We start from the raw sequence: 20,379 nt of genomic DNA on the forward strand, positions 1-20,379 counted from the left end.
CTTGGGAGGTGCATTATGGCCACAGAAGTCGATGCGCCAACAACTAACAAAGAAAAAAAAAAAAAAAGGCTTGGCAGCTAAAAATCAGTTTGGCTTTAAGGCAGGATCCTCTACGGTGGATGCCCTTGGAGATCTGTTTAGGAAAGCACAAGAGTGCAGGAAAAAATATCTATTGGTCATTTCAGTCGATTTTGCTGGGGTGTTCGCCTCACTTTGGTGGCCGAGCATCCTGAACAGACTGAGAGAAGCTGCAGTACCAATCAACTTATACAAAGCAATGGAAGACTACCTTTCAGACAGAAAAGTGGAAATAAATACGAATTATCAAAAAATCACAAGAAACATACATAGGGGATGTCCACAGGGGTCTGTCTTGGGTCCTCTCATTTGGAACATGGCCTTGGACGATTTCCTGTGCCAGGACTTGGGGCTGGCTGAGGCCCAGGCCTTTGCGGACGATCTCTTTGTTACTATTGAGGCAGATTCCAGAGTCCAACTGGAAAACATCGGTAATCAGGCAATGCAGAAATTACAATACTGGGCCACAAAAAAACCAGCTAAAAATTGCACCGACGAAAACCATATCCATCTTGCTGAAAGGAACTCTTCAGGTACAGTGTCCGCCCCAAATAAAAATAAATGGCCTGATCATCAAACTCACCAAGCAAATGAAGTACTTCGGAGTTATCTTAGATAATAACCTATTCTTCATACCTCACCTGAAACACATAAGAATGAAAATAAGAAGATACTCAGCCCAAGTGGCTAGGATTACGAGGAAGGATTCGGGACTGAAAAAACGAACCCTAATGCTATATTATTTTTATTTATTTTTTTATTTTTTTGGTAGTTGTTGGCGCATCGGCTTCTGTGGCCATAATGCACCTCCCAAGGTTTTTGCAGTACTTTGATCCAAGCCCGAGGCGAGAATCGAACCCGCCACCTTTGGGTTGCCAGGCAGGCACTTTACCCACCCGGCTAGCCCGGTCGGCTGCTATATTATAAGTCAACCTTCATCCCAGCAATAATCTATGCAGCTGCAGTATGGTACACCAAAACATCATTGGTAACCAACAAGAAAATCCTGGATATGACACATAGGACCATCCTATTGACAACCACACGAGCTTGCCGCACGGTAAGCACACCTGCACTGCAGGTGCTTGCTGGAGCGCTACCCCTGGATTTAGAAGCTGTGAAAGCAGGACTGCTCTACCTGCACTCAAAGGGAGTGGCCGCAAATCATCAGGACTTCACAATCAACCCAGCAAGCAGTCAAAAAACGGAAAGAGCACGGCTACAGACCTACCTCCTTCAGGAGTAGCAACAAAGATGGACAGAGACGACAAAGGGAGAGATCACTCGTAATTCTTTCCAGAACTGAAGAAAATATACCCAAGGCAACCGGGCTGGTTCTTCCCGGGCTTGCACCTGACCTCGTTACTCACAGGACATGGACCCTTCAACCAGAAACTGTTCAGCTTCTGCCTCGTCGATGACCCAAATTGCATGTGCGGGGAGGTCAAAAGCTGGGACCACCTACTTTACGACTGCCCACAATACGAAGACCTCAGATGCACCCTCATCACGAAAATCCATTACCTCCCCAAAGGACTTGAACACCATTTCATTGACACGGAAGAGGAGTACCGAGCGCTCTCCCAGTATGCACAGGACCTCTTCACAAGGAGAAGAGGGTTAATTGCCATACATCGAGACTGATAGCACAGTAACATAAATCGCATAAGACAGAGACAACTCCTAGAAAAGAAAGGAATAAAGAAAAAAGAAGGGAAAAAGAAGAAAAGAAAATCAACGGGAAAAAAAAAAAAAGGACAGGGATTGCCTCATGAGTGTCCCAATCTGAATCGAGTGGACAAGAATGGAGACAACAAACAAACTGCAGCCTAGCTCCCAAAGCCTCACGGCAGCCTGAAGAGGGCACCCTAGACCCCTTCACCTTTAAACCCTCTTCCCCGGGGAGACGATTCTCTCGTCGCCCCCCCTCATTTCTACTCTGGTGGGGCATGGGCATGCCACACTGAAACTTGGGGCTGTCTTCCCTATTGGCTCCATACTTCTGTCTTTGTCCCCCCAGTCTTCAGCCTTCCCCCCCTCTCTATCTTCACGCTAGCAAAGCCCCACACACCTAAATTAAAATACATCCAAAATATCTTCATCCACGTTCTGGCCCAACTCAAGCGACGTCAACCCCACGATTGACGTTTGTATGTGTATACACATTGTGTGTACATATGTGCATGTGTGTATATATATGTACTTGTATGCACGCATATATGCACCCAACTCAAGTGACGTCAACCCCACGATTGACGTTGGCACACGTTGTATGTACATATGTGCATGTGTGTATATATGTGCTTGTATGCACGCATATATGCATGCAATATAAATACAATAATTTTTTTTTCTTAGGTCCTAGCCACTGAAATCTCAGGAAATTAGGTGGCAGGACCTGCCAGAGTAACTTAAGCCTACTGGGTTCCTGGTCTGCCTCCACGGGGCAAAGGTGGGGCAACGTTGAGCCTCATCAGGGGTCCAGCGGCTAAACGACCAGATGAACAACGGTACACGGCACTACACATATACAATTTCCATACACTTTTAAATCTCTGGCATTTCCAGTGAACTGGTACACCCACAATGAAAACTACGCGAAGATGGGGGAAACCCCTGGTGCCTTCTGACATTAAATACACCTTACACCTTACACCCACGCCCTGCAGGTGATCACGAGTGCCTTGCCTCTTGAGCTGGAGGTGATATGCACAGGCATGCTGTACTAGCTTGGACGAGGAAAGAGCACGACATACAGGGACCACATCACGGACCCAGCTGGGAATCGATCTGAAAAAAAGAAACGAATGCAAAACTACCTCCAATCCGTATGGCAACAACGTTAGATGGAGTCCACAAAAGGGGGGAATAACTCGGAAGTTCATTGTAGACGTACAAACAACGTATCCAAAATCACCTTCGTGTTTCTCCCCGGGGACTCTATTGCACTTACTTATTAACAGGACATGGTGCCATACGCAGCAAGCTAACAACACTGGGAATAGCCAACAATACATTTTGCGCATATGGTTCACAGGAGACCTGGGACCGCCTGATGTATAACTGCCGACTCTATTAATACCCCCCGGGGTCTATTCATCACCGAGCTACAGTGTATTCCTAAAGACAGAGAGCACCACGTCCCAGAGAGTGATATCACCTACAAAGCATTCTCCAAATATGCCCAAAGTCTCTTCACAAGAAGGCTGATCCTGCCGCAACCACCAAACCCAACTGAAAGACAGCAATCCGCTACTATATAAACTACAGTGCAACAAACCCAAGCAGAAACGGCTTGTTGCCTGGACGGAGGCATCTGACCACAGTAGGATAGGATGATGCCCTCACGAAAATCAGAGCAAACCAGATTAAGACATATCCGTCCCCGGGTGTGGTTCAAAATCGGAGGTGACTGACCACATAACGCAACGAAGCCTAGAGTGATCTCCACTTCCCCGACAAGTCATCATGAAATGTGACTAACTGAAACACGACTACTGAATGATCAACAGACCCAGCCAGTAAACTCCACTTCCTGGACAAGAGTGATGAAAATGCGACAAACACTGGACTTGACTACCAGTTGCAAGAACTACACTCAAGACAGCACTGGACGGGACCTGAGTCTCATGAACGACAACTACCTGCTCAGACCTCTATGGAGGCTAGACAGATACCATAGGACCTGACAGTGCAGCTCTGCTGCAAAACGCCATATTGGCAATCTAAATTGAGCTCCCTGTCTCGATTTACTTTATACCCTCCCTCCCCAGCGGGGAAAGACTGTTCTCCGTCTACTCCCCTCCATGCCGCCCCTCCTTTCCTCTGGTGGGACCTGGGCAGGCCCGACTGACCACTGGGGTCGTCTTCTCTATCGTCCCCATTCTTCTGTCTTTTCCCCCAGTCTTCAGTCTCCCTCCCCAACTCTACCTATACACCTGAGTATGCCCCACACGTCAAAATTGAATCATGCAAAATGGAACCTCGCACAACGACTTTTGGCTACTAATTTAGCGTTATCCCCCTTTTTTATTTTTATTTTATTTAATTAATTATTATTATTTTTTTACTATCATTATTATTTTTTATTTTTTTTTAAGGAAACTTTTTTTTTTAAAGGAAGCCACTGAAATCTCAGGAAACTAGGTGGCAAGACCTGCCAGAGTAAATAATATCTAAACTACTGGGTACCTGGTCTGCCTCCACAGGGCAGAGTGTGGACAACGTTGGGTCCCATTAGGGGCCCACGGCTAACTGACGAGGGGAACAACGGTACACGACATTACACATATACAAAATCCATACACTTTTAAACCTCTGGCATTGACAGTGTTCTGTTTTACACCCATAATGTATACTACGCGGAGATGGGGGAAACCCCTGGTGCCGTTTAACACTAAACACACTCTACATAAACATCACTGCTGACCAGGTACACCCTTTCATGGCACCGGTCTTCCTCTCTGGAGGTGCCGTCTTTCAGCAGGATAATGCACCATGCCACACCGCCCGGATTGTTCGAGACCGGTCGCGGAACATGAGGAAGACTTCCAGGTATTGCCCTAGCCTCCAAATTCTACATACGTCAATCCCATCGAGCATCTGTGGTTTATCTTGGAACAGTAACTCTAATCTGCGGTGTCACAACCACGGACCTTACAGGAGTTAAAGGATCTGCTGGTTACGTGTTGGTACCAAATACCACAAGACATTTAGAAATGTTGTAGTGTCCATGCCTAGCCGGGTACGAGCTGTTTTGGCTGCGCGTGAAGGACCAACATAATATTAGGGAGGTGGTCATAATGTTTTGGCTCATCGGTGTATACATACACACTAAATAAAGAAAGGTAGATTTTCTTTCAGAGAAAGTAATCCTCTAACTTTAATACTTTAAGCAAAGCACCACTTGAAGTGAACAAAAGAGAAAAAGTAATTAGGAAATAATGGAAACTTGATCGCTTGGAAAGAGCAATCTATATATCGCAGAGAAAATCGCTTGCTCGGAGCCCCGTCTGGAGGAAGGGGGGGCGGGCGGGCTGCTTTTTCCCGAGTTACCAAGAATAGGTAACAACAGTCTTGCCTACCAGGGAAGCGTTGCCTATTCAAAGGAGTTATGAGTAAGTGAATGTGAGTTTGTGGAGTAACTCCCGTTTTCCTTTCTCGACGCTGTTTCTTCTTCTCCTGCTATCACTTGCCTCTACCTTTTTGCTTTTCTATGTCTAATAGGGACAGAGATGTGGATAAGTGAGTTATGCCACACATATTTACATAAAAATTCTTGAAACGGTGGTGGTATCCGCCGAGAATAAGTAACATTAATCTTCTCCCCTGGGAAGCGTTGCTTTTTCGAAGTAGTGCAATATTAGGCAATGTGTTGTGAAGGCATTCACAATATGAGATATAACAAAAACGATGCCATTTCACATACTTCGGTGATTTACTACGAACTAACATGATGCTATGCATTAACTTGTTCGATTAGTATACTAAAATAAAAGAAGACTACAACAGCTGCTATCTATATTCACATCTAAAATTAATTTCGCGATTTTAAATACAAAAAAATACATTTATTCACCCTTCCTGCTTTAAAACAGTCCAATGAAATTCATTTCTTCTGGCCAAATACTGTATTCTCATGTTCGACTTTGATGCAGGTTTTGCAAATTTGAAAACGTGCTTATAACGATTGTCGGCACTGCACCAATAAATTAATTTTCTAATTATAAACTGTTGCTCAACTGTCCACATATAAAAAAAAAAAAAAAAAACATTAGATATTTACACATTCAAAAATTAAAAGACTTGATTTAGGTTCTCAACCTACTTCAGTTGCATAAAACACTGTGTACCAATACGGTGACTGTCAGTAAATCTTTACTGCAAATTATAATTCTTCAGTAGATATACAGTGAAACTTCCCTTTAACGGACAGCCAGTCCGTTAAAGGGAAGTTGGGGAACGAAAATGTGTCCGTTAGAGAGAAGTGTCCGCTAACAAGAAGTCTGAGGGAGGAAAAAAAAAAAAAAAAAAGAAAGAAAAATCGTTAAACGTTTAATGCAAAATTAAATTAAATTATGACAGATTTTGCACAATATATTTTTTAATAATATACATACAATTGTGCTATGCATATTATGACTTTATCTTAAGAAAAATACATACAGTAATCACTTATTTTCTTCTGTACCTTCTTGCGGCTGATAATTTTGTTTTCAACATTTGTTTGGAGTGAAGAAACCATCGAAAGTGATTCAGTATCTTCTTCAGCGGCGAAAAACATTTTTAAACGATTGATTTGTATGAGCGCTTCTTCTATTTTCATCGGTGGTTCGTCGTTAATATGTTCTTCTACAGAATGACCTCCTTCCATTTCTTCATCCTCATGAGGAATTCTTGAAAAATATCGATGATAATGTCGCTGATATCTATAGCACCATCTTCTGTAGTGAGGTTCGTGTCTATATCTTTGTAGCCAGGGTCACTTGTAGCTGAAGTATCGTACATTATCAATAGATGTTGAAGTTCTTGTTCTTCTTGGTGCTCCACATTGCTGTTCGCAACTTCAATTTTTGCGTTTGAGAAGCCAGACTTTACAAAACAGTTCACGACAGTTTGTTTTCTAATTGCGTTTACTGAAGAGGAAATCCACTGAATCGCATCTAGGATGCTGATTTTCTTTGCAAGGTCACTCGCACATGTTACATCGTTCATGTTTGCAATGAGATGTCTTAAAACACGTTTTCTGTAGTGAAGTTTAAAATTTTTATTATCCCTTGATCCAAGGGCTGACACTCTGCAGATGTGTTTGGTGGTAGAAAAACGATTTGAATGTTGGAAAATTCAATGTGCTGGTGAGATGCAGCATTATCCATGAAAAGAATAATTTTTCTGTTTTGACGAATCATGTTTTGGTTAAATTGACTTATCCATTCGCTCATGATATCTTGTCATCCACGCTTTTTTATTAGACTTCCAGTCAACATTCAAAAGATTCAACTTTATGCCCTTGAAACAACGAGGATTTTGTGGTTTTCCTATAACAAGTGGTTGTTCAAAGTCTCCCAGCATATTTGTACACAATAGTACAGTCAAGCGTTCCTTAGAAATTTTTCCGCCCTGGCACTTTTCGTTTTTTAGACATTGTTTTTTCAGGAAGAGCTTTAAAAAACAACCCTGTTTCGTCACAGTTGTAAATATCCTTAGCTTCAAAATCACGACATAAATCTTCCAATTTGACGGTCCACTCTGTTACAACCCCAGTATCAACAGATCCACCTTCACCACTTAGGGTTTTCCAAGAAATTTTATGCCGAGTTTTGAACTTGTCTAGCCATCCCACAGAAGCTTTGAACTCATTTACTCCCATAGATTTCGCAACCCCCAAAGCCTTTTCCCTAATAATAGGCCCATTAATGGGAATTTTTTTAGCACGTTCGCGACAAAACCACTCATATGTAACATTGTCAATTAGAAGTACAACAGTTTTCGGGAATGATTTTTGAACCTGATCATTTTCGTGTTGCCAAAATTGTTTGAGCAGTTCATTTTTTTTCTTTAGGATGTCGCTTACCTGCGTCTTCCCGATTTTGAATTTTGCAGCGAGAGTGCGAACACTATTTCTATCTGATGAATTTCGGTGTGCGAACACACCGAATTCATCAGAAGTTTTACACGTGCCTTAAAATTCTTGAAAAAGGGTTTAGAACCGCGACGTACACCTTGATAAAATTCAGAGAATCGGAAATAGGAAATAAACACACGATTGAGGCAATACGTGGAAGAAAAGTTCATAGAAAAAGGGCCGTAAGCTCGCCCGCTGTCCGTTATGGGGGATCACATTAAGTGCTAATCTAAACGAAACAGTGCAGATTGCCTGTCCGCGTTCGTTACAGAGAATGTCCGCTAGACAGAAGCTGAAAACACGTTAAAACCAATAGAGGTGAGTTGGGGAATTTGAAATGTCCGTTGTAGAGAGATGTCCGTTAGGAGACGTTTCACTGTAATCGGCCGCACGGCCACCAATTAACGTTATTATCCCACACACATTAAACACACTAAAACCAAATAAATCGCCACAATTCATATCGTGACGGTGCAGCGCCATTTCAGCATCTGGCGCTCCATGTGCTGTGCACACGTGTACCATCCGCAGCAGAGCCCAGCAGACGTGATATGCATAATGCCAACTAAGCTGCCACCGAGGAGTGCAGATTATGACTGTAGATTGTAAGAAATACGAATAAAAAATAATGCAACTGAAATGAAAATTTATTAATAATAATCCATAAATTTTACTGCACTGCTTTGTATTTTTTTTTTTTTTTTTTTGAGAAAACATCTTTCACCCAAAAATTTGAGAAGTATATTAAAAAAATCATACACACAACAACAAAATTTAAAGTAGAAACAATTATTTAGATGTATAAATATGAAATTTCAGTTTAAGATTCTACACATCTAAATATGTAAATCCAAATTTCATGGAATAATAAAATTCCATGTTTAAGAATAATAAAGATTCTTCTTAAACAATATTGACTACGAAATCAATTAAAACTCGAGGGAACAAATATAATGAAAACTGATTATAACTAAAATTAAATTAACAAACGTATAAGATGATAATAAAACTTACTTAATCAGAAAATAGGGACATTTACATGTCCGGTATTTATTCGATTTGTTTACCAGATAGTAAGCTCAAATGCGGCACTGCCCCGTCAAACTGGACACCTGGCAACCCTAATAAGGATTTATTAAAATAATAATCAACTTATTCATCTTCAACAAAATAAAATATAAAGAAAAGATTAACAAAGACCCTATAGTAGTTTATGTAAAATATTCAAATGAATTTATGCAATAAATATTTATATTCATAGTTATTTCTTTCCATTTATGCTATGCATTATACAGGGTGTTTCAAAAATATTGGTACAAACGTTTAGGGAAGGTAGGTAACATCTAAAGGAATGTGAATCGCATAAGAAACCATAAACGGAAACGTCAAGGGAAAGTAGCAGCAGAGGCACAAGAAGCAGAAATGATACAAGACAGTAATTAGTGGCAAACATTTATTTGACATAACATTAACAATGGAGTACGAGATAGATGCATTTCATGATGTTACAACAGATGCTCGAAGGTTCCACCATGAGACGCGATGCATGCGTGACACCGACACCGACGCAGCATGGATTGGCGGACACGGTCGAACACACCTGGACTTTCTTTGACAGTAGCAGCAGTGCAGACGAGTCTTGCCACGAGATCCATTTCCGTCTCCACAGGCGATTCATTCCGTCTCCACAGGCGATAGATTTGAGGGCTCCCCACAGAAAGAAATCAAGGCTCGATAAATAAGGTGAGCTTGGGGGCCAGGCAACGGGTCTACCACGGCCAATCCATCGACGCCAAAAACGCCTGTTCAAATGGTCACGAACACACTTTCCATAATGAGCAGGCGCCCCGTCATGTTGAAACCAAACGTTGCATCTCACATTTGATGGAACATCGTGAAGTAGCCCTGGTAGAACTTGTTCAAGAAAGATCCGATATTTAGCGGAGTTCAAGCGGGATGGTAACAGGTATGGGCCAACTAAGCAGTCACTGACCATACTTGCCCACACATTGATGTTGTGCCGCATGGGGCACAACAATCCATACACTTTTAAACACCGTGTGCGCCCCCTGCTAATCCATACACTAGGTGCATGTCTGACAGCTCACAGTTCATATATCGATGAATGCTCTTCGTGCGGCGACTACTGCTTGAATGAGTAAACCAGAAATTTTTCCTCTCGCGAACTGATGAACAGCGCCGCGTACCGACTTACGGTGACGTTTCCGGTTAAGTGTTCCTAGGTGATTCACATTCCTTTAGATGTTACCTATCTCCCCTAAACATTTGTATCAATATTTTTGAGACACCCTGTATATGGGAAAAAATAAAGACAGAGAGAGAACTATTCAAGAAACCAAAAAAAAAAAATAAACAATTACTTTTTCATCTACATGTTTGGCGGCAACAGTTTTTTTAAAAAATCATAGACTTATTCTGCTATATATTCTAAGAATGTCAACGAACTAGATACAATGCAATGACTACCACTTTCCACTGCCCGCCCTGGCCAACCACGCGCTGGGGATCCTGCAGGAATGGACGACGACTCACTGCCTAAAGATATTATTATAATTATTAGCCATATGGTGCGAGGAAGCCTGGGGCTTATGCTGCACCAGCCAAAAAAAAAAAAAAATGAATTACCCTGAGAGAGAGAGAGAGAGAGAGAAAGAGAGAACAAGAGTCAGAAGTAGAAGGGAAACACCAAGAAAGAGAAGAATGATCATATCCAGCTCAGGACCCTGGGTGTGCAAGCCCATACTCACCACATGTGAGTCCCTGGGGGTTGATCATCGTTGATCTTAATCAGTCCTACTGAAGGGAACTCTTGATATCAGATGACCACCCCAAATTAAGCTCCAAGGGAACACGATAAATCTGATGAAGCAAGTAAAATATCTCGGAGTTATAGATAAAAATCCCTCCTTAAAACCGCACCTCCTATACTTAAAAGAAAAAAAATAAGGGAATACTCGGCCATGATTGCCACGGTTTCAAGGCGAGACTAGGGGCTAAATAGACACACCCTGTCTCTGTATGAAGGGGCTTTTCCCCCCCGGTGATAACCTACGGATCACCCATCTAGTACAAGAAAGCGATTACCATGGTTAATAGAAAACTTCTCGACACTATACAGCGAACCATACGCCTTACCATAACAAGAGTCTGCAGGACAGTGAGCGCGCACGCCTTGCAGGTCTTGGCTGGGGCCCTGCCACTGGACCTGGAGGTCATGCGCTGTGGTATGTTATACGACATTTCCAAAGGGAAAACAACAAACTTGATTGGATATACCACAGACCCAGAAAATGCCTGCAATACAGAAAAGAAGCATTTACAGCACGTGTGACAGAACCACTGGGCCGCATCCACAAAGGAAGAAGTTACGAAAAAATTAATACCGCACGTAGACAGCGTATATCCCAAATCTTCCCCCCCCCCAACCCTAGTTTTCACCACGGCTAAATGCAACCTTCTTGCTGATGTGACACGGACCGATAAAGGCCAAACTTACATCGCTTGGGATCATTGAAGATGGGGCATGCACATGCTGCGAAGAAGGATCATGGAAAGGCGTGATGTACGAATGCACACCATATGAATACCTAAGATGTATACTCATTACACAAATCGTGTACTTGCCTAAAAACCGGGAACACCAACTCTTTGAATCCGAGGATGAATATAAAGCCCTCAGCAAATATGCACAAAAACAATCTGCAAGAAGAAGATAGCGAGCGGCCCCGTAAAACAACATGCGGAACGCACTAAAAGCACACGGACGGATACAGTCAAGTAAAGGAGAGAGAACTAGGGAGCTGACAAATGCTGCTACCTGATGACGCAGAGAACTACAAAGCAGAACTGCAAACCCAAGAACTAATTGTGCAGAGAAATAGAGTGGGCCAGCAAATTAGAGTGTCTTAGAATGGGGGATTTTAATTTCCCGGATATTGACTGGAATTTGTGGTTTGGTCACTCACACACGAGCATGGCTTTTGTGAATTTATTGGATGATTGTTTTCTACAGCTGCATGTTCGGGAGGCAACTAGAAAGAGTAATACTCTTTATCTGATTATCAGTACTGATTTTTCATGCATCAAGAATCTGCAGATAAAGGAACCACTGGGTGTGAGTGATCACAGTGTGCTGAAGTGGGATTTACTCAAAGAGGTAACTGTCATCAAGGGTAAAGGGAAGGGTTTTTGCTTTCGTAAAGGTGACTACGGTGGTCTGAGACAGTATTCAAATTCTATACGGTGGAAACAACTGATGATGTTACCAACAGCAAATTCAAAATGGGAAGCATTCCAAGAATTAATCTTGGAAGCTACTAGGCTTTTCATACCAACAAAGAAATATTGTTCAAGATTTAGTCCTAAATGGATGTCAGAAAAACTAATTAGACATGTGACAGAGAAGGAAAATGCATGGGATACATATAAATTAACATGTGACACAGAAGCCAATGATAGATATAAGCTGGTCTGTAACCAAGTTACAAAGGAGGTTAGGCAGGCGAAGGCAGATTACGAGAAATCTTAGGCAAAGGATGCAAAGAGTTCTTTATTTATGTAAACTCTAGAAGGAAGGGGATGAATCAGATTGGTCCACTTGATATCGATGGTTCAACTGTTGATGATCCTGCTCAGGCAACTAACAAACTAAATGAATATTTTGCATCGACATTCACACATGAGGAGTTATTCAGGGAGGGGAATGCCAGAGGTGTATTAAACTCTGGCAGTAAGCTAGATAATCTTGTAATAACTGACAGTAAAGTGGAGGAGAAATTGTTGAAGATAAACACAAGACAGGCACCTGGGGCCTCCTCCTTTAATATAACTGGATAGATTCCATCCACCTGGGGTGGATGGAATCTATCCAGTTATATTAAAGGAGGCGGCACAGGAAGTAAGCAAACCCTTAGCCATAATTATGAGAGCTTCCCTGGACTCAGGGGAGGTATTCATGGACTGGAGATGTGCAAATGTGACCCCAATCTACAAAGGAGGATCAAAAGGGAGACTCAGGTAATTACAGACCTGTTAGTTTAACTTCTGTTCCAGGGAAATTAATGGAGGCACTGGTTAAAGAAGAATTGCAGGATCATCTAGACAAGACTTCAGTTATAGCTCGAACACAGCACGGTTTTGTTAAGGGGAAGTCTTGTCTGACTAATTTGATTGGATACTATGATCTAGTCACAAAGAAACTGGATGCGAAGTATAACTTTGATATCATATATCTGGATCTTAGAAAAGCCTTTTGATACTGTTGCACACGGAAGACTGTTGCACAAATTGGAGCAGTGTGGATTGGAGGCAAATTGCTGCTATGGATAAAGGGATGGGTGAGTGGGAGAAGACAGAGAGTGGTAATCAATGGACACTGCTATTCGTGGACTAATGTTATTAGTGGAGTCCCTCAGGGTTAAGTGTTGGGTCCATTGTTGTTTTCTGTATTTATAAATGATATTGATGATGGTATATCCGGCTTAATGTCCAAGTTTTCAGACGATACGAAGGTTGGCAAGGTTGTTAATGACACTAATGATAACTGCTGCAACAGGATCTAGAAAAGTTGAGCAGATGGGCTGAGAGGTAGCAAATGAAGTTTAACATTGACAAATGTAAAGTACTACATATGGGAAGCAGTAATCCCAAAGTAACGTATCAACTGTGTGGTACAACACTGATAACGTGCAAAGTGTGTTAGTTGTCTGACAGCGCCAGGTGTTTCCCCTCCATATCCGCGTTGTGTACTTCGTTTGTGTAGCACAGAACTCTGTGAAGGCCAGAGATTTAAAAAGTGTGTGGAGAGTGGACGGATGGGTAGTGTTGTGTACCGTTGTTCTTCTGATCATTTAGCTGTTGGGCCCCTGTTGGAACACACCGTTACCGCACTTGGCTCAGGGGAGGCAGGTGAGGTACCCAGTAGGTTTTTGTACTCTGGCAAGCCCTGCCACCCAGTTTCCAAAGATTTGAGTGGCAAGGGCCTATGTAAAAAAAAAAAAAATAAATAAATAATAAATAAAAAGAAATAAAAAAAGGGTTAACCCTATAATATAAAAGGCCAAGAGTAATGTAAGCATGGGTGAAATTTGGACGTTATTAATCGATAAGTTGTGTGGGTGTACACTGCGAGATAGACAGAGTAGGGGGGGAGCCGAAGACTGGGGGGAAAGTCAGAGGTATGGGGACGATAGAGAAGGTGACCCCAGAGAGTCAGGCCCAGGCCTCACCAGGTGGAAGAAGGGGGGTACCAGGGGGAAGGAAACAGGAACCAAACTTCTCCCCCCAAACCGGGGAGGAGAGTAAAAGAAAACCAGGCTATAGTGCTCAATTTGATCGCCAATGTGGCTTGTGGCTGAAAAGCTGCTGGTGTCTCCAGTGGTTTTGGAGTCCTCAGTGGGATCAGGTACTGGTTGATCTTGCCTGGAGATTCAGTTGCAGATATAAGCCCGATGGAACTTGGATGAAGGAAGTGAAATTAAGCTTCGATGAGGTCGGCGGTTGATGCTACTGGAGAGGGGTGCCCACAATCTGTCTCAAGTTATTGCTCTTGGTGGTTTAGGCTCCTTAATGTCCTTCGTCTATTGAAGACATCCAAAAGAGAGGGCGCTGTCCAATTACTGGTCAGACGCACAGTTTTGGGGCTCCACTATTTGTCGTGATTTTAGTAGATTTATGTGTCACATTTTGCTCTATTTTGTGTCCGTCAAGTTCCTCTTCTCAAGATGTGTCCACAGACATCAACTTCGTGAAGATCGGCCAAGGTAAACGAAAATTATGGTCACTTTTCATTAGCATTGATCTCGCTGGGTTACAACGTGACAACTTTCCATTGTATATTAAGATGAATTTTGTTAAAGCAAAGCTATTGGCACTGCAAATATCGCCTAAATGATGATGATAGCAATTATTGGGAATTGAAAATGAACAGCTTTATAGCCACATATGTTTTTCATGATGATTATCAGATATTTTACTGGTTTTCTGTCTAATTTTAATATGGTGCCTGATAAAAAAAGACAGTTATTCTCAGTGTACACAAAGCGGTCGAGCCCTGATTGGTCGGACATTGTCTGAGTGACCGTTATTAGTGTGAGTTATTTGCCACTACTTTAAAACATCTATACCTTGAACATTTAGGGGTACTAAATATATTTGATCTAATACAGGGTTAATAAAAGTTATTAATGTCACTATATTTATGATATTGAGAATATATATAACAATACGTTTTCAGTGTCCCACGCGGTCGAGCCCTGATTGGTTGGACCTTGTCTGAGTGACCGTTAGTGCGAGTTACTTGCTACTTCAAGACATCTATATCCAAAACATTTTAGGGGTACTAAATATATTTAACACAGGATTAATAAAAGTCAGGTAATATCGCTATATCATGATATTGAGAATATATATAATAATGTGCACAGTGCTGTCCTCCCAGAACGAATAATAAACTAAGCACAACATCGAGGTATTTTGGTAATTAGGGTTGAGGGCCCCCCCACCCGGCAAGCTCCGGGTCAACAAGCATAAAACAATCTGAACTAAGCATTGCACTCCTGCAGCTAAGCAATTCAGTAGCTGACCTTCAGAACTTTCCATCCAGGGAAAATATGGAACCGATAAACCGAAAGAATCCCGATAATCCGGACCTGGCCGTAAAATCGAAAAATCCAAGTACGCCTCTGAAAAAGGCTATAAATAATGATGACCCAATACTTATAGAGAATAACAAAGATTTGGACAGTACTTTAACAGAATCCACAGCGAAGAGAAAGGGCAAGCAATCCACAGCTCCCAGATTGGAGATGAAAACTCGCTCCAAAAGCGAGAACAAAGATCAAACGGAGCAGACTATCTCCCAACAAGAAAATGTGACAGAAAAAGGGCAGCAAAAACAAGAAACCCCACTGGATCCCAGACTGCCTGAAGGCACTGCACTGGAGCAGCCTCTTATTCTAAGGACTACCCTATAAAGCCTATTTAAAGATCAACATAACAGGATTATGACTGCACTCCAGGGGGAAATAGTGGGATTACGGATGAAAATGGAGACAATCCTAGTCCAGACTAACTTGGAGAAAGAGGTTGCTTTAGCCAAACTTCAAGTCTATCAAAACAGTAGGGCAAAGGAAATGCTACAGCGCATCCCTACCTACTCCCAAGCGCTGAGGACCAACCTAAACAAGCCAAATGAAAGCACCATTACAAACCGAACCACAACAGTCCAGAGAAAAACCCTCATACCAAAACAGCACCTAGTTGTACTAAAGCCAGCCTCTACAGAAACACACAAGACCAGTGAAGAAGTAAAACAAACAATAGTAGAAAAGCTGAAGGGTGACTTCAAGCATACTAAGATTAGATCTATTCGGAAAACAAGAAACGTAGGGGTGTTAACTGAAACTGAAACTGCAGAGGACATAAAAGGTATAATCAGCAACCCCAAAATTTCAACGCTGGGACTCCTAGCAGAGCCTCCTAGACGGAAAGGGCCAAGCATCATTCTATATGATGTAGACAAAGAGACAACACCAGAAGAATTAACAGAGGAAATGTACCGCAAAAACTTGAAGCAGACACTCATGGAGGAAGAATCAGGGCAACACATTATGCCGAAACATAAAACTAAATCCAGAAACGGAAATGCCGTAAATTGGATCGTAGAGCTCTCAGCAGCGGCCTGAAAATCTTTGAGCCAACAATCAAGAATCTATATAAACTGGGGCAGCCACCGTTTTCGTGAGCACGTGGCTGATCCCAAATGCTACAGGTGCTGCTGCCGCTTTGGTCACACGACCCACCGAACATGAATTCGCATTCTGCCCCAGGAAAGCGGAACCTGTAATTTGTGTGAATTGTAAAGAAACGAAGCTACCATTTGATCACTCACTACGGGATAATAAGTGTCCAATCTACATTAAGGCTAAGAGTGCACAACAAAACAGAACCGACTATGGGGAATAACAGGAATCACTATAATCAAACAAAGATTAAATTCGCACAGCACAATGCTCAGAGATCTAAGGCTGTTGCCGCACAAATGGCTAAAAAAGCCACGGAAGAAAATTATGACATACTAATGCTACAGGAGCCCTACACCTACAACAAAGAAGTAAAAGGCTACAAAAACTTGAAGCAGACACTCATGGAGGAAGAATCAGGGCAACACATTATGCCGAAACACAAAACTAAATCCAGAAACGGAAATACCGTAAATTGGATCGTAGAGCTCTGAGCAGCGGCCTGGAAATCTTTGAGCCAACAATCCCCCTACATTACAAGATCGTACAAGTCGATGGAGACAACCCGTGGGCTGCCATCGCTGTCCGGAATCCTGACCTCACTGTAACCAAGATCTCAGACCTATGTACAAACTGGGCCGTATGTGCCCATATAGCCTCACCGTTAGGGGAATTTTATGTCACCTCTATATATATGCCCGTCCGGGAGAAGATATATTGCCCGTGACAAGATATTTGCAAAACATCCAACTACAAATGCAGAATGCCAAACTCATAGTAGGAATGGATGCCAACTGTAGATCCCCTGCTTCCCACAGTGAAAGACCAGACCGCGGGGGCACAAGAAATGGTCAGCACCTGGAGGATTACATCTCCAACAGTAATCTAGCAGTTCTGAACAGACCTAATCAACCGTTAACTTTCTCCAGCACACTATGGGAGGCAAATATAGCTGTAACTCTGGCCACTCGGTCGATTGTTGGGCATCTCTCCCCCTGGGTGGTACAAGAATACTGGACAACCTCAGACCACAGAGTCCTAACCTTTGACCTCCACCCCTCCCTCGTAGCACAGTATCCACCTAGATTCCTCTCGCCAAGATACGCCATCCAAAAACCAGACTGGAACTTATTCCAACAAACATTGATGGAAAAAACCAGGACTTTCGACCCAAAATATCTCAATCCAGACCAACACCAACAAAAAGTAACGCAGCTTATAACTGAAACAGCAAACATGGCCGTCACGAAGAAGAAGCCCGTTCCCAAAGCGGATCATTGGTGGTCACCGGAACTCCAGGCAATAAGACAGCGAGTGAATAACGCCCGAAAAAGTTTCCAAAGGGCACGCAGATCTTGGCCCCAAGTAGAGGTTGACATACTCAGACAGCAATCCCGGGAGGTCAGGAACCAATATACGGCTCAAATTAAAACAAGAAAGAGACGTTCCTGGGACGACCTTGTATCCACAGTGGGAAATGCGGACCCCTGGGGAGTGGTATATAAAATCACCACCAGTAAATTCCCCACGGGAGAAATCGTTGCTGCCACCTTAACACCTCAAGGGACATGCACCAGATCCTGGCACTCTTCCATTAATAATACATTGGACCATATCCTCCTACCTTCAATAATTCCACACACGCACGAACAGAGAGCTCTCTGCGAGGGGAATGATAAATACTCCACCCAGACAGTGGAGCCCCCTTTCACGATAACGGAACTCGACATAGCTGCAGCCAAAATGCAAAACAGAAAAACTCCCGGTGAAGATCAAATACAGCCGGAAATAATAAAAAAGGCAGTGGAAATTATACCGGATACTATATTAAACCTAGCAAATCAATGCTTCACGGAGGGTTTCTTTCCAACTTCGTGGAAGACAGCCCGAGTCAGACTTATCCTGAAAAACCCCACTAAACCCCAGGACATGCCAGGCTCATACAGGCCTATCGCTCTGCTGTCAATGCTGAGCAAGCTCGTTGAGCGACTCATCTACCACAGAATTGAAAACCGTTACCAGAATGCTCAATTGATGTCAAGAAACCAATTTGGCTTCAGGAGGGGATGCTCCGCTACTGATGCCCTCGAGAGGATCATCGATGCAGTCAGAAACTGTAACAGGAAATATTTCCTCCCCATCTCAATTGACTTCGCTGGAGCCTTTCACTCCCTCTGGTGGCCCAGTGTTCTGGCCAGCTCCGACAGGCTGAAATCCGATCAAATCTATTTCGCTGCATGAAATCTTACCTAGAAAACCGAAGAATCACTGTCAGCACTCCATTTACCTCTGCATCCAGATCGGTTTACAGGGGTTGCCCCCCAGGAATCTGTCCTGGGGCCGCTCCTGTGGAATCTGGTGCTTGATGAGTTTTTAAATCTGGATGTTCCAAATGTCACTACACAGGCATACGCTGATGATCTGATTATGATGCTTCAAGCAGACAGCAGGGCTCAACTGTAGGCCATAGGCAATCATGCCACATATATGCTACAGGATTGAGCCAAGAGGAATCTTCTAACGATCTCAACCGTAAAAACAAACTCAAGACTTCTCAGGGTTCTCTTGACCCTGGTAGACCTCCACTAATCAAAATAAATGGAGCGACCATCAAACTCAAACAGGAACTAAAATACTTAGGAATAATACTAGACCGAACTTGAACTTCAGATCTAATTTCTGTTATCTCAGAACGAAAACAAGGAGGCTCTCGGACCTGATAACCACAATCACCAGTAGGGACTGGGGACTAAAGAAGAGGGCCCTCTCCCTTCTATACAAGGCTCTTTTCATCCCTATCCTTGCCTATGGTGCAGGCGCCTGGTATCAGAAAGCAAACACAGCAGTCAATAAGAAAAAGCTGGAGTCGATCCACCGATCCATATTATTGACAACAACTAGAGCCTGCTGCACAATGAGCATCCATGCGCACCATGTCCTGGCGGGCTTCCTTCCCCTGGACCTGGAGATTGTGTGCTGTGGGCTACTACCAACATTCGAAAGGAAGAACCACAACTTATCTAGGCTACACAACAGATCCACAGAAAAGCAAATCCTCAGAAAATAAGAGGTTAACGGAACACCTTCAATCTATTTGGCAAAACAGATGGAATCTTACCACAAAAGGGCAAGTCACCAAAAAATTTATACCCGATGTCAGTAGGGTATATGCTATTTCTCCGTCATGGTTTTCCCCTGGCTTGCACACCACCTTCCTTCATACAGGACACGGCTTCTTCAGAGGGAAACTCCACGAGCTGGGAATCACCGACAACCCGAGCTGTAACTGCGGTCAGGAGGAAACCTGGGAACATCTTATCCATGACTGTGACAACTATGAGGACCTCAGATGTCAGCTATATACACGCATCAACTCATTGCTAAGAAACCGAGAAGAAATAATATTGCAAGAAGATAATTACCGGGCTTTCACCGTCTTTGCCCGCGAACTCTTTGAAAGACAAAGATCCCTGCCACATCATCACTAATCTATGAAAACACAGACATAACTACCTGAGATGACTGCGAAACTCTGAACTAGTGACCACCTGAAGCAGATACAAAACATGAACGTAACAAACTGGACCTGACTTCTGGACTTGGACCTCCACCGGGCTATTGCAAAGACGAAGATTGCAACATGGACTCGGACCTCGAAGATTGCATCTTATGATGCCATACAGCCACATAGCGCCTGTCTAGCCTGCTTTTTACTCCTCTTTCCCTAGCAGGGGGAGGGGCCGGCCTGCTGTCTCCTTCCCCTCCTGCCACCCCTCATTCTCCTCTGGTGGGGGCCTGGGCATGCCCCACTATTTCAACAGGGGTCATCTTCCCTATAGACCCCCAGTTTTCCACCTCCCCTCCCATCTCTTTCTCCTTACAACAGCGCCTGCCCCACATGTACAAATTTAAAAC

General features: G+C 43.1%; 1 protein-coding gene across 9 annotated transcripts in view; it reads right to left on the minus strand.

Moving 5' to 3' along the window:
• Nucleotides 1–20,379, minus strand: part of LOC150083163 (uncharacterized) — a 1,214,634-nt gene that overhangs the window by 679,300 nt on the left and 514,955 nt on the right. For all 9 annotated transcript variants that reach the window (XM_090377874.1, XM_090377875.1, XM_090377878.1 and 6 more), the window contains one exon: nt 8,717–8,823. The gene's annotated coding sequence lies outside the window, so the exon portion shown is untranslated. The remainder of the gene's footprint in view (nt 1–8,716; nt 8,824–20,379) is intronic.

This window comes from Mastigoproctus giganteus, chromosome 7 (assembly GCF_048544385.1).
Source record: "Mastigoproctus giganteus isolate SK-2022 chromosome 7, ASM4854438v1, whole genome shotgun sequence".
Classification (NCBI taxonomy): Eukaryota; Metazoa; Arthropoda; class Arachnida; order Uropygi; family Thelyphonidae; genus Mastigoproctus; species Mastigoproctus giganteus.